This window comes from Ranitomeya imitator, chromosome 2 (genome assembly GCF_032444005.1).
Source record: "Ranitomeya imitator isolate aRanImi1 chromosome 2, aRanImi1.pri, whole genome shotgun sequence".
In the NCBI taxonomy this organism is placed as follows: domain Eukaryota; kingdom Metazoa; phylum Chordata; class Amphibia; order Anura; family Dendrobatidae; genus Ranitomeya; species Ranitomeya imitator.
The window spans coordinates 363,336,309-363,350,221 of NC_091283.1; the positions used below are offsets into that span (position 1 = coordinate 363,336,309).

Below are 13,913 nucleotides of genomic sequence, written 5' to 3' on the forward strand. Positions count from 1 at the left end.
TCAGCTCTGTAGCTTATAAGGCTGCCTTATAAGGCTCCCTTATAGCTGCATTGCTGTTTGTACGCTGCTGTGCAAACCAACTGCTTTTTTCAAAGCACAGATCCTGTTGCTCCTTCCTTTCTGCACAGCTATCTTGTTTGTTTGTCCACACTTTTGTGTGTAGCAGTCCTTTTTATTGCTGCCTGCCATACTTTTCTGAGATTACTGTAGGGAGATAGTAATTGTACTACAGTCCCATATATATATATATATATATATATATATATATATATAATCTTCAAGCCACTTTCTGCCCCTGAAACTGTGTAGTGTGAAACAGTGGGCCTGTATTTTTCTGCACTGTCCCACACCTAAAAAGGGAGATTTATATTGCTAATCAGTGCATCTGTGCCAGTACAGTCTGTTGCATCTGTCTGTCAGTCATTTTGTGCCACAGAAACAATACTGTAAAACAGTGGGCAAGATTTATTCACTAGTCTTCCATACAAAAACAAAAAGGGGAGATTAATATTGGCAAATCTGTGCATCTGTGCCAGTCCAGTCTGTGGTATCGCTCTGTCATTTTGTGCCACTGAAACACTACTGTAAAACTGTGGACCAGATTGATTCACTAGTCTCCCATCCCCCCCAAAAAAGAAGGGGAAATTAATATTGGCAAATCTGTGCATCTGCGTCAGTCCTGTTAGTGGCATATCTCCCTATAAAGGGAGATTTAAATTCATAACAATTTTGCGTCCACCTTGTAACTGGTTTTACAATACCAAATTACGTTTGTAAGTTTGGTTACATATTTCCAAGAATGAGGAAGTCTGGTGGAAGAGGTCGTGGCCGTGGGCGGTCATTGCCAGCTGTGTTGTGAATTCCGCTCTTGGGCTCCCTCCGGTGGTTGTAAGTGGCACTTTTGTGAGTTATGCTCTTGGGCTCCCTCTTGTGGTTTCTAGTGGTATGGCTGCTCCTTGGATTTAGCTGTCTTCAGCTGCTTCCACTGATCGTCTTTTCTGCTCGGCTATTTATGCCTGGCTCTTTCCTTCAGCCAGTGCCACTTGTAAATGGTTCCTGGTTGGATTCACATCTCTTTGGATTTCCCTGTTATCCTGACCAGTTCAGCAAAGCTAAGTTTTTGCTTGCTCTTTTCTGTCCATAGATTGTGGACTTATCCGTTCTGTGCTTTCTATGTTTGTCCAGCTTATCAGTATGAATTAATTCTGTCTTGCTGGAAGCTCTGGGAAGCAGATTTACCCTCCACACCTTTAGTCAGGTGTGGAGATTTTTTGTAAACTCTGCGTGGATTTTTTGTAGTGTTTTATACTGACCGCACAGTATTCCATCCTGTCCTATCTATTTAGCTAGACTGGCCTCCTGTGCTCATCCTGGTTTCATTCTGTGTATGTCTTTTCCCTCTCCACTCACAGTCATTATTTGTGGGGGGCTAATCTATCCTTTGGGGATTTTCTCTGAGGCAATATAGTTTTCCTGCTTCTATCTTTAGGGGTAGTTAGCTCTTAGGCTGTGACGAGGTGCCTAGGGAGAGATAGGAGCATCCCACGGCTACTTCTAGTGTTGTGTTGAGCTTAGGGACTGCGGTCAGTAAAGTTACCACTTCCTTCAGAGCTCGTTCCATGTTGCTCCTAGCCCACCGTATCATAACACAGCTGATAATGATGGTAGTGATGGTGGAGCATCAGGTGGTCGTGGGAAAAGCAATATAGCACCAAAGTCTCGAGTTGTTCAGCCACCGTCATCGTTTGGCAACACAAGGCCTCGAACGCTCCCTTTTCTGGGAGTAGGAAAACCGCTTTTAAAGCCGGAGCAGCAGGAACAAGTTTTGGCTTTCCTTGCTGACTCTGCCTCTAGCTCTTTTGCCTCCTCTTCGGAAAGTGCAAAATGTAAAAGCAGCGCGTCGTTAGTGGATGTTCCCGGTCAGGGACAAGTCGCTTCCTTGCGTTCTTCACCCAGAACAACAGAGAAGGATGCGTCAGGCGACACAACGTGTTACTCCATGGAGCTCTTTACACATACCGTTCCTGGGTTAGAAAGGGAAATTCTTAACAGGTCATGCCCATTACAATATGAATTGGACATGGAGTGCACAGATGCACAGCCAAAGCCAGATTCTTATGCTGTTCCTTTGACTCAGATCACAACATTGCCTGTTGTGAATTCCGCTCTTGGGCTCCCTCCTGTGGTTTTGAGTGGTATGGCTGCTTCTTGGATTTAGTTTCTGCAGCTGTTTTCACTGATCGTCTTTCTGGCTCGGCTATATTAGTCTGGCCTTATCCCTCATTCAATGCCAGTTGTCAATTGTTCCAGCCTGGAGTTATTGCTCTTTGGATTTTCCTGACTCTCTGACCAGTTCAGCAAAGCTAAGTCCTTGCTTGTTCTTTTGCAGTTCACTTGTTGTGGACTTTGTTGTTCAGCACTTTCTATGTTTTGCTCATTTGTCCAGCTTATCAGTATGGATCTATTCAGGTAAGCTGGAAGCTCTGGGCAGCAGAATTTGCCCTCCACACCTTTAGTCAGGTGTGGAGATTTTTGCATTTCTCTGCGGTGGACTTTTTCTAGTTTTTTTTTACTGACCGCACAGCGTTCTGTCCTGTACTATTTCTATCTAGTTAGAAGTGGCCTCCTGTGCTAAATCTTGTTTCATACTACGTATGTCATTTCCTTCTCCTCTCACAGTCATTATTTGTGGGGGGCTAAACTATCCTTTGGGGATTTTCTCTGAGGCAAGATAGAAGCAGGAAAACTATCTTTAGGGGTAGTTAGCTCTTAGGCTGTGACGAGATGCCTAGGGAGAGTTAGGAGCATTCCACGGCTACTTCTTGTGTTGCGTTGAGCTTAGGGACTGCGGTCAGTATAGTTACCACCTGCTCAGAGCTAGTCGCATGTCGCTTCTTAATCAACAGACCATAACAATTGCCCTCGCAGTGTACTGATCCAGAATCTGACCCAGATGAGACTATGAAGCCCCGTCACGAATGCTATAGCACCGGCTTACACGGTGACACAGAGGAAGGTGCACAGGACATAGAAGAGGAGGTCATAGATGACCCAGTTGTTGACCCAGATTGGCAGCCATTGGGGGAACAGGGTGCAGCCGACAGTAGCTCTGAAGCGGAGGAGGAGGAGCCGCAGCAGGCATCAACATCGCAACAGCTTCCATCTGGCAGGCCCGAATCTGGCCAAAAACGTGTGGCTAAACCAAAACCAGTTGTAGGACAGTGTGGCCATCCGGTTAAAGTAGCTCAGTGTGCAATGCCTGAAAAGGTATCCAATAGTAGGAAGAGTGCAGTCTGGCATTTTTTTAACCAACATCCAAATGATCAGGGCAAAGTAATCTGTAAGAAATGCTCAAGGACCTTCAGCAGAGGTCAGAATGTTAAAAGTCTAAATACAAGTTGCATGCGTAGACATTTAAACACCATGCACTTGTAACCCTGGACTAACTACCAAACGTCCCTTAACGTTGTTGCACCCTCTCACAATGAAGCTAGTCAGCAACGCTACATCCCCTCCCTCACTGTAAGCCCAACGTTTACCACACCACCTGCAGCAAATGTGGAGGTTTCGTCGCAAGGCCAAAGCAATCAGGGAATCACCAGGTTCTTGGTAGGAAACACTGTATGTAGGCCAACAGCAAGAATATCATAACCAACCCTCTCTGTCTGCCATGTCCACTGGCACCCCCACTAGTACCACCATATGCAGCTCTCCAGTCCAGCTCACCCTACAAGAGACTCTCGTTAGGAAAAGGAAGTACTCATCCTCTCATCTGCGTACACTGGGTTTGAACGCTCACATTGCTAGACTAATCTCGTTAGAGATGATACCCTACCGGTTAGTTGAAAGCAAAGCTTTCAAAGCCCTGATGGACTACGCTGTACCACGCTACGAGCTACCCAGTCAACACTTCTTTTCGAGAAAAGCCATCCCAGCCCTCCACCAGCACGTAAAAGACCGCATTGTCCATGCACTCAGGCAATCTGTGAGTAGAAAGGTGCACCTGACAACAGATGCATGGACCAGTAGGCATGGCCAGGGGTGTTATGTGTCCATCACTGCACACTGTGTTAATGTGGTGGATGCCGGGTCCACAGGGGACAGCAATATTGGGACAGTTCTGCCTAGCCCACGGTCTAGGAAACAGTTGGCTGTAGGCGTTCGCCCCCCCCTCCTCCTCCAGCAGAAGCGACAGCTCGTCCACGGACCGCAGTCGCACGACCACTCCATCCGCAGCTGCCACTGTTGCACACGAGGTGTCCCATTATGGAACAGCTAGTGTCAAGCGTAAGCAGGCTGTATTGGCAATGAAGTGTTTGGGCGACAACAGACACACCGCGGAGGTTCTGTCCGAGTTCTTGCAGCAAGAAACTCAGTCATGGCTGGGCAGTGTACATCTTGAGGCAGGGAAGGTAGTGAGTGATAACTGAAGGAATTTTATGGCTGCCATAGGCCTTTCACAACTGAAACACATTCCTTGCCTGGCTTACACCTTAAACCTGGTGGTGCAGTGCTTCCTGAAAAGTTATCCGGGGTTACCCAACCTGCTCCTGAAGGTGCGCAGACTTTGCTCGCACATCCACCATTCGCCCGTACACTCCAGCCGTATGCAGAACCATCAGCGATCTTTGAACCTTCCCCAGCATCGCCTAATCATCGACATTGCAACAAGGTGGAACTCTGTTGTGAATTCTGATTTTGGGCTCCCTCCGGTGGTTGTAGATGGTAATGCAGTTGGACCTGGACTGCAGGATTGGACAGGTGTATCTGCTAATTGCAAAGCTGACTGGGGTATTTAGCTTTGCAGGATTCATTAGTCCCTGCCAGTTGTCAATGTTCTATAGCCAGTAATGGTTCTCTACCTGGCCTCTCCTGCCTGCTGCCATTTTAGCTAAAGAGAAGTGTCTTATTCTTTTTCTTAGGCTCACTGGCTGTGTCTATTTTTTTGTGCTGTTCATAGTTTCTATTTTGTTCCAGCTTCGACTGTCCTGTTGTTTTCTCAGTTTGGTTGGATTCGCTGGAGTTGCAGATATACTCTCCACACCTTTAGTTAGGTGGTGGAGTTTTTGTATTTTTCTGCTGTGGATATTTTGTAGATTTTGTGCTGACCGCTCAGTATCCTGTACTATACTTCCCTATCTAGGTAGTAGTGGCCTCCTTTGCTAAATCTGTTTTCCGCTTGCGTGTGTCTTTTCCTCTCCTACTCACTGTTATTATTTGTGGGGGGGCTGCCTATACTTTGGGGGTCTACTCTGAGGCAAGTCAGTTTTCCTATTTTCCATCTTTAGGGATAATTAGTCCTCCGGCTGTGTCGAGGTGTCAAGGTATGGATAGGTACACCCCACGGCTACATCTAGTGTCTGTGATAAGTTCAGGGTTAGTGGTCTGTATAGTTACCACTAATCCAGCGAAGGTTTTTTCATGTTGTTCCAAGGCCGCCTGATCATAACAGTACAACTGGCCAACAATGAGTTAATTGCATCTCAGAAGAAGGGAGGAAAGGTTTTGAGCCATTTTTTTTCCTCAGCCTGTTTTGTCTTCTCCTCCCTCTTAATCTCTGGGTGGTTGAGGAACCTAGTACTAACATGAATGTTCAGGAATCAGCATCTCGTGTGGATCAGCTTGCTGCTAGGGTACAGGGTATTTCAGATTATATTGTTCAGACTCCTGCTTTAGAACCTAAGATTCCCACTCCTGATTTATTTTTTGGTGACAGATCCAAATTTTTGAGTTTCAAAAATAACTGTAAACTGGTTTTTGCATTGAGACCCCGGTCCTCTGGTGATCCCATTCAGCATGTTAAAATCATCATATCCCTGCTGCGTGGTGACCCACAGGATTGGGCATTTTCCCTGGAATCTGGCAATCCTGCTTTGCTTAATGTTGATTCTTTCTTTCAAGCATTGGGGTTATTGTATGATGAGCCTAATTCTGTGGATCAAGCTGAGAAGACCTTGTTGGCCCTATCTCAGGGGCAAGAGGCGGCTGAATTGTATTGTCAGAAATTCAGAAAATGGTCTGTGCTGACTAAATGGAATGATGATGCTTTGGCGGCAATTTTCAGAAAGGGTCTTTCTGAATCCGTTAAGGATGTTATGGTGGGGTTTCCCACACCCTCCAATCTGAGTGATTCTATGTCTCTGGCCATTCAGATTGGCCGGTGCTTGCGGGAGCGCAGAACTGTGCGCGCTATGGCGTTATCCTCAGAGCAAATTCCTGAGCCTATGCAGTGTGATAGGATTCTGTCTAAAACGGAACGACAAGGTTTCAGACGTCTCAACAGGTTGTGTTTTTATTGTGGCGACGCTTCTCATGTCATTTCTGTCTGCCCTAAGCGGACAAAAAGGATCGCCAGTTCATTTACCATCAGTACTGTACAACCTAAATTTCTGTTATCTGTGTCCTTGATCTGCTCATTGTTGTCATTTTCTGTCATGGCATTTGTGGATTCAGGCGCCGCCTTGAATTTGATGGACTTTGACTTTGCCAAGCGTTGTGGTTTTCCCTTGCAGCCTTTGCAGAATCCTAATTATTGCAAGAGAGCTTGGCTGAGTAGATTACACAAGAAGGAAAACACACAGCAAGTCAGCAGGATCTACGAGCAACATGGCAGATGTGACAACCTACATGGTGAGCTGCAGCATGTGCTACATGTTCACAGATCGACCAGAAGAAGAATCAAATTTCACCTGTCAGAAGTGTAGACTAGTGGCCCTTTTAGAAGAAAAGGTGCGGGGTCTGGAAGAAAGAATAGCAACTTTGAAACTCATCAAAGAGAATGAAGACTTTCTAGACAGAACAGAAGCATCTCTACTGGTCACAGAAGGTGAAAAAAGTGTCAGAGAACCTCCAAAAGCAAATGAGTGGAAGCATTTGACCAAAAGAAGCAAGAAGACCATGGAGAAATCACCAACCACACAACTGAAGAACCAATATCAAATCTTTGTAGAGGATGAAGATGGCACACCTAAGGATGAAGCAATACCAGCAAGCAAAAAAGAAAAGGGCACACAGCAACAAGTGACAGCAAAAAGTACAGCCAAGAAGCAACGAAGAGTGGTGGTGGTGGGAGACTCACTACTGAGAGGCACAGAAGCAGCCATCTGCAGACCGGACATAACCGCAAGAGAAGTATGCTGCCTTCCAGGTGCGATGATCAAGGATGTGACCAGGCGCGGGCTGGGCCGGGTGGAAAAGGGGCATGTGCCCCCCGGGCCGGTCACCAAGCAGCTGATTCGGGCTGCTGGGCGCTGTGTTGTGTATGTCCTGGCAGCTGCCTCACAGTGGAGCTGCAGACACGCCCCCTGCTCCCTGTGTGCGGCCGGCTCCAGAGGTAGAGGAACACTGCTGCATGTAACTGCTGGAGATCTGCATGTGGATGGCTCAGATATCAGTGAGTACCTTCAGCTCTGTGTGCGGTGGGGAGGTGAACGCTGCTGCTCACCTCCTGATAAGTCCAGGGCCGGTCCCTATAGTATCAGTGGCCGCTCTGCTGATGCTCACAGATTTATTGCAGGAGTCTGAACTTTCACCCTGTCAGTGCCAGGTCATCGGCTCCAGGGTCACCAGACTGCAGGAAAGTTCAGCCTCCTGCAATAAATCTCCCTATACCGAGAGTGAGCACAGACTGTCTACAGAATCCAGCACTGGAGTGATCAAGCCTGAACCTGGTGACCAGACATCACATGCTATATACATGGCCCTGTATATATACAGTGCATGTATGTCCTGGGCCAGGTGCAGGATTGATCCATCCAGTGTATATAATATTGCATATCTGTGCCTATGGTATACCACTATCAGGGGCGTAAGTACAGAGGTTGCAGCAGGGCCCGGAGTGTTAAGGGACCCCTAAGCACGCAGAGCTACAAAATGGGCCACCGGCCCTCTAAATCCTCTGCACAGGCCCTGGTGCGTGCTCTTTTGCTGAACGCGCTGACCAAGGCCGTGGCGGCCCACATGAGCACAGCCCTCATTTGTGCTTGCGTACACGGCTGCAGCTTTTGTCAGTGAAGGCAAACAGGAGAGCGCACGCACCAGGGCCTGTGCAAAGGTTTGAAAAGGCCGCCACTGTGTGCACAGACGCCCGAGCCTCACCGTGTCTGACCCTGGCCAGAACCAGCATCAGAGAACAGCGCTCTCCTCACCAATCCCCAGCCGGCATCTGCCCCACGCCCTTAGCACCTCCGATGCCGGCTGGACAGTAGACCCTCCTCATCCTCCACTATCTCAGGTGAGAACCAAGATGAAACCTTTTGTAAGTATATGCAGCATTTGCAGTTTGACCTGTCTAATGTATATTGTATACTGTTGTATATACATTATATAGGTGAAACTGCGGTACGTACATTATATAGGTGATACCACTGTGTGTAATATACTGCGATCGCTGTGTATAGGCCATATAGGTCAGCCGCAGTGTTTATGTGCGTGTGTGTGTGTATCTATAATATAACGCTGGGAGCGTCACTCTGTCCGAAGCCTCGATAGACTGCGCACACTGAACGCACACCGCAATCTCCCCCGCAGAAGCAGGGACCGCCAGGAGGGTGAGTATCGGACATATTCACCTGTCCCCATTCCATCGCTGAGCGGCGCCATCTTCCCGGTCTCCTCGGCCTGTGGCCTTCAGTTCAGAGGGCGCGATGACGCGCATGCGCGCCGGCGCCGCCCTCTGACTGAAAAGTCACAGGCCGAGGAGACCGGGAAGATGGCGCCGCTCAGCGATGGAACGGGGACAGGTGAATATAGTAAGTGCTGGGGGGCCTGAGCTGGCGGCGATACCGGCACCTGACCCCCACAGCGCGCCGGTGTCCCCGCCTGCTAAGGCCCCCCAGCACTCGGCGCCGAGCGGGTCAGAGGCAGGATGGAGCAGCAGGATGGAGCAGCAGGATGGGGACGCAGGATGGGGACGCAGGATGGAGCAGCAGGATGGAGCAGCAGGATGGGGACGCAGGATGGAGCAGCAGGATGGGGACGCAGGATGGAGCAGCAGGATGGGGACGCAGGATGGAGCAGCAGGATGGGGACGCAGGATGGAGCAGCACATAAGGATGGGGACACGGGATGGAGCAGCACATAAGGATGGGGACAAGGGATGGAGTAGCAGGATGGGGACGCAGGATGGAGCAGCACATAAGGATGGGGACACGGGATAGAGCAGCACATAAGGATGGGGACGCAGGATGGAGCAGCACATAAGGATGGGGACACGGGATAGAGCAGCACATAAGGATGGGGACACGGGATGGAGCAGCACATAAGGATGGGGACGCGGGATGGAGCAGCACATAAGGATGGGGACGCAGGATGGGAGCAGCACATAAGGATGGGGACGCGGGATGGAGCAGCACATAAGGATGGGGACGCAGGATGGAGCAGCACATAAGGATGGGGACGCAGGATGGAGCAGCACATGACAGGATGGGGACGCAGGATGGAGCAGCACATAAGGATGGGGACGCATGATGGAGCAGCACATGACAGGATGGGGACGCAGGATGGAGCAGCGCATGACAGGATGGGGACGCAGGATGGGAGCAGCGCATGACAGGATGGGGACGCAGGATGGAGCAGCACATGACAGGATGGGGACGCAGGATGGGAGCAGCGCATGACAGGATGGGGACGCAGGATGGAGCAGCACATGACAGGATGGGGACGCAGGATGGAGCAGCGCATGACAGGATGGGGACGCAGGATGGGAGCAGCGCATGACAGGATGGGGACGCAGGATGGAGCAGCACATGACAGGATGGGGACGCAGGATGGAGCAGCGCATGACAGGAAGGGGAACGCAGGATGGAGCAGCGCATGACAGGATGGGGACGCAGGATGGAGCAGCACATACCAGGATGGAGACAATATACCAATATAAATGCTCGCCACCCGGGCGTAGAACGGGTTCAATAGCTAGTGTATATATATATACATACACAGACACACACACACACACATTTGTACACACACAGCGTCTGGCCTTTATGGGCTATACTTAGCGGTCGCAGTATATTACACACAGTGGTATCAGCTATATAATGTACATACCGCAGTCGCGGTTTCACCTATATAATGTATGTGTGAGTGAGTGTGTGTGTCTATGTATGTGTGTGTGTGCGCGCGTGCATGTATGTATGTGTATGTATGTATATATATACCGTATGTGTGTGTGTGTGTCTATGTGTGTGTGTGCGTGCATGTATGTATGTGTGTCTATGTATGTGTATATGTGTGTGTCTGTGTGTGTGCATGCATGTATGTATGTGTGTCTATGTATGTGTATATATAGATATGTGTGTGAGTGTCTGTATGTGTGTGTGTGTCTACGTGTGTGCGTGCATGTATGTGTGTGTGTGTGTATGTATGTATGTGTGTGTGTATGTATGTATGTGTGTATGTATGTGTATATATATATATATATATATATATATATATATATATATATATATATATAATCGAGTAGAAAAAGGGAACAGCACAGAAATACTTATCTGCAGGTGCAGGGCCCCAAGACAATCAGTCCAGCGATCATCCACAATTGCAAGTATCCAAAAACGAGGCAGCACTCCATAGTTCAATATAAAAACGTGCAGGGTTTAATTTACCCACATATTCTGGCAACGTTTCAGCTCACAATGAGCTTTTCTCAAGGCTTGGATTATAAGACGCTCCAGATTATAAGACGCACCCCAAATTTTGAGGAGAAAAATAAGAAAAAAATATTTTTTAATAAAATGGTGGTGCTTCTTATAATCCATGCGTCTTATTGCTTACTGGGTGCAGTGAAGGGGGGTCTCAGGGTCGTTGCTGGAGGAGGCAGGAGTGGGGTGATGCTGCAGGCCAGGATGAGGGGGGCACTGATGTGCGGCGTGATGGTGTGGGGGGTCTTGTGCTGGTGCATGTCTGGTGCTGCTGCTGGGTGTCTCTGGATGCCTGGCGGTTGCTGGCCGGTGCTGCGGGTGTCTCCGGTGCCCAGCAGTGCTGCGTGGGTGTCCGGCGCTGCCATTTTGCGACAGGCCAGAGCCCCAGTAATTCCACGGTTCCCTGTGTGTGTGCGGTGGACTCCGAGAATATGGCCGAGAATATGGGCTAATAAAGAGTCCACTGCTTAAAGGGATTGTCTTCCACTAGGACAACCTCGTCTTAAACTAAATGTTCGGCCGCGATAAATTAATAAAACCTATACTCACCTGCCGTGCCAGCGCCGTTCCCACAGAGGCTGTGATGTGGTGTTATGACACGTGATGCCCGGAACCAATCAGTGCTGGTGTCACTGTCTTCGCCTTCAGACAAACTGAACATGAAGAGGACGTGCAGGGTGAGCTGCTTGATCCCGGACGTCCTCTTCATGTTCAGATTGTGCGAAGATTGAGACAGTGACACCAGCACTGATTGGTGCCAGGCATCAGGTGTCACAACACCACATCACAGCCTCTGTGGGAACGGCGCTGGCACAGGAGGTGAGTATAGGCTTTATTAATTTATCGGGGCCGAACATTTAGGGGTTGTCCTAGCAGTGGACAAGCCCTTAAATATTTGGTGCTGCTCAGTTTTATATACTGTATATAGCCTGCGTGGTGTAAATCTAAGTATCTGTGTATGTACACCGCACATACCACTCCTCCTGTCCTGTATATATGCACCGCACAGTGCCACTCCTCCTGTCCTGTATATATACACTGCACAGTACCACTCCTGCTGTATTTATACACTGCACAGTACCACTTCTGTATATATACACTGCACAGTACCGCGCCTCCTGTCCTGTATATATACACTGCACAGTACCACTCCTCCTGTCCTGTATATATACACTGCACAGTACCACTCCTCCTGTCCTGTATATATACACTGCACAGTACCACTCCTCCTGTCCTGTATATATACACTGCACAGTACCACTCCTCCTGTCCTGTATATATACACTGCACAGTACCACTCCTGCTGTATATATACACTGCACAGTGCCACTCCTCCTGTCCTGTATATATACACTGCACAGTACCACTCCTCCTGTCCTGTATATATACACTGCACAGTACCACTCCTCCTGTCCTGTATATATACACTGCACAGTACCACTCCTCCTGTCCTGTATATATACACTGCACAGTACCACTCCTCCTGTCCTGTATATATACACTGCACAGTACCACTCCTCCTGTATATATACACTGCACAGTACCACTCCTCCTGTCCTGTATATATACACTGCACAGTACCACTCCTCCTGTATATATACACTGCACAGTACCACTCCTCCTGTCCTGTATATATACAATGCACAGTACCACTTCTCCTGTCCTGTTCTCGGATAGGCGACATTGGTCTTTGGGAGGGTTAATATTGGTTTATTATTTTCAGGAATACTATGGGAAAATAAAAAATATATATATTGGAAAACACATTTAAATGGATTATACCAAGTAATTCCCTTTCCCGAGAACTTTGTAGTTGCTGGGGTCCGAACGCTGGGACCCCCATGATCTCGAGAACCGGCGCTCTAAAGAAGCGATCAATCGTGCGCACTGCGACGGCATTCAAACATAGCTCTTCCAATAACGCCTTTAAGAGGAGCGTTGAAGAACACAACACAGTATAGGAAAATCCACTGATCGGGTGTCGGGGAGTGTTATAGTCTGTGGGCTGGTGGGGTTTGTGTGGCATTGCTCCTTTTTTGTTCCAGTACGGCCCTGGACAGCTCTGCAGGGAGGCTGCCATACTTTGTACTGGTTTTATTCCCTGCACATAGTAGGGCAGCTGAAGGGTTCAGGTAGCAGTGTCATCGCCCTGTGTTGTTCTATAGCCCACATTCCCACCCTGACTATATACAGTGGCAACTAAGGGGTAGACAGCAGTTCCTTATGAATAGTAGGGTCAGTGGGTAAATGTGTCTACCTGTTTTACAATGGTATGGCCCAAATGTGAGCTGAGGTAAAACATTGCCAGAAGCTAAGAGGCACTAACATGTCCATACACAGGCACTAATGCCCTCACACTTCTGCCAGTACGTACTGCTGTGTGTGTGGCAGTAGTTTTTCTAATAGTCTTATCACACCTGTCTACCATACTTCCTTGAGGCGGGATGGGAACTAAAGTTGACGTGTTCTAATATTGAGCTCCCATTTCCCAGCTCTGGAAATTCACCACTTACGGTTGGAGGATTGGCAGTGATTACATGGTTTATAGGAGCACACTTCCATTTATAAGGGGTTGACCCCGTCAGGCTGGGTTTACAGGAGGGATACCCTCCGCGAGGCTGGAGGTTGTGGTATGTATACAGAATGTAAACTTCACTCTTGTGAACCCAGCCTACAACTAATTATGTAATGGTGCATGTATTACTAATGCAGATGACGTTTGCGTGTGTCGCCATTTCTAATTCATCTATATATTTTGGCATGGGGGGACCCCATTTGACAGTTCGCAGCGGGGCCCATAACTTTTGTAGTTACGCCACTGCTCTGTAGTAAGCTCCGTTCTGTTCCCATATCTCTGTAGTAAGCTCTGTTCTGCTCCCATATCTCTGGAGTAAGATCAGTTCTGCTCCCATATCTCATAGTAAGCTCTGTTCTGCTCCCATATCTCTGTAGTAAGCTCTGTTCTGCTCCCATATGTCTGTAGTAAGATCAGTTCTGCTTCCATATCTCATAGTAAGCTCTGTTCTGCTCCCATATCTCTGTAGTAAGCTCTGTTCTGCTCCCATATCTCATAGTAAGCTCTGTTCTGCTCCCATATCTCTGTAGTAACCTCTGTTCTGCTCCCATATGTCTGTAGTAAGCTCCGTTCTGCTCCAATATCTCTGTAGTAAGCTCTGTTCTGCTCCCTTATCTCTGTAGTAAGCTCTGTTCTGCTCCCATATGTCTGTAGTAAGCTCTGTTCTGCTCCCACATCTTTGTAGTAAGCTCTGTTCT

General features: G+C 48.4%; 1 protein-coding gene across 1 annotated transcript in view; it reads left to right on the plus strand.

Annotated features, from left to right (window-relative positions):
• LOC138666578 (zinc finger protein 208-like) overlaps window positions 1-13,913 on the plus strand; it is a 301,114-nt gene that overhangs the window by 1,143 nt on the left and 286,058 nt on the right. The window lies entirely within an intron of this gene.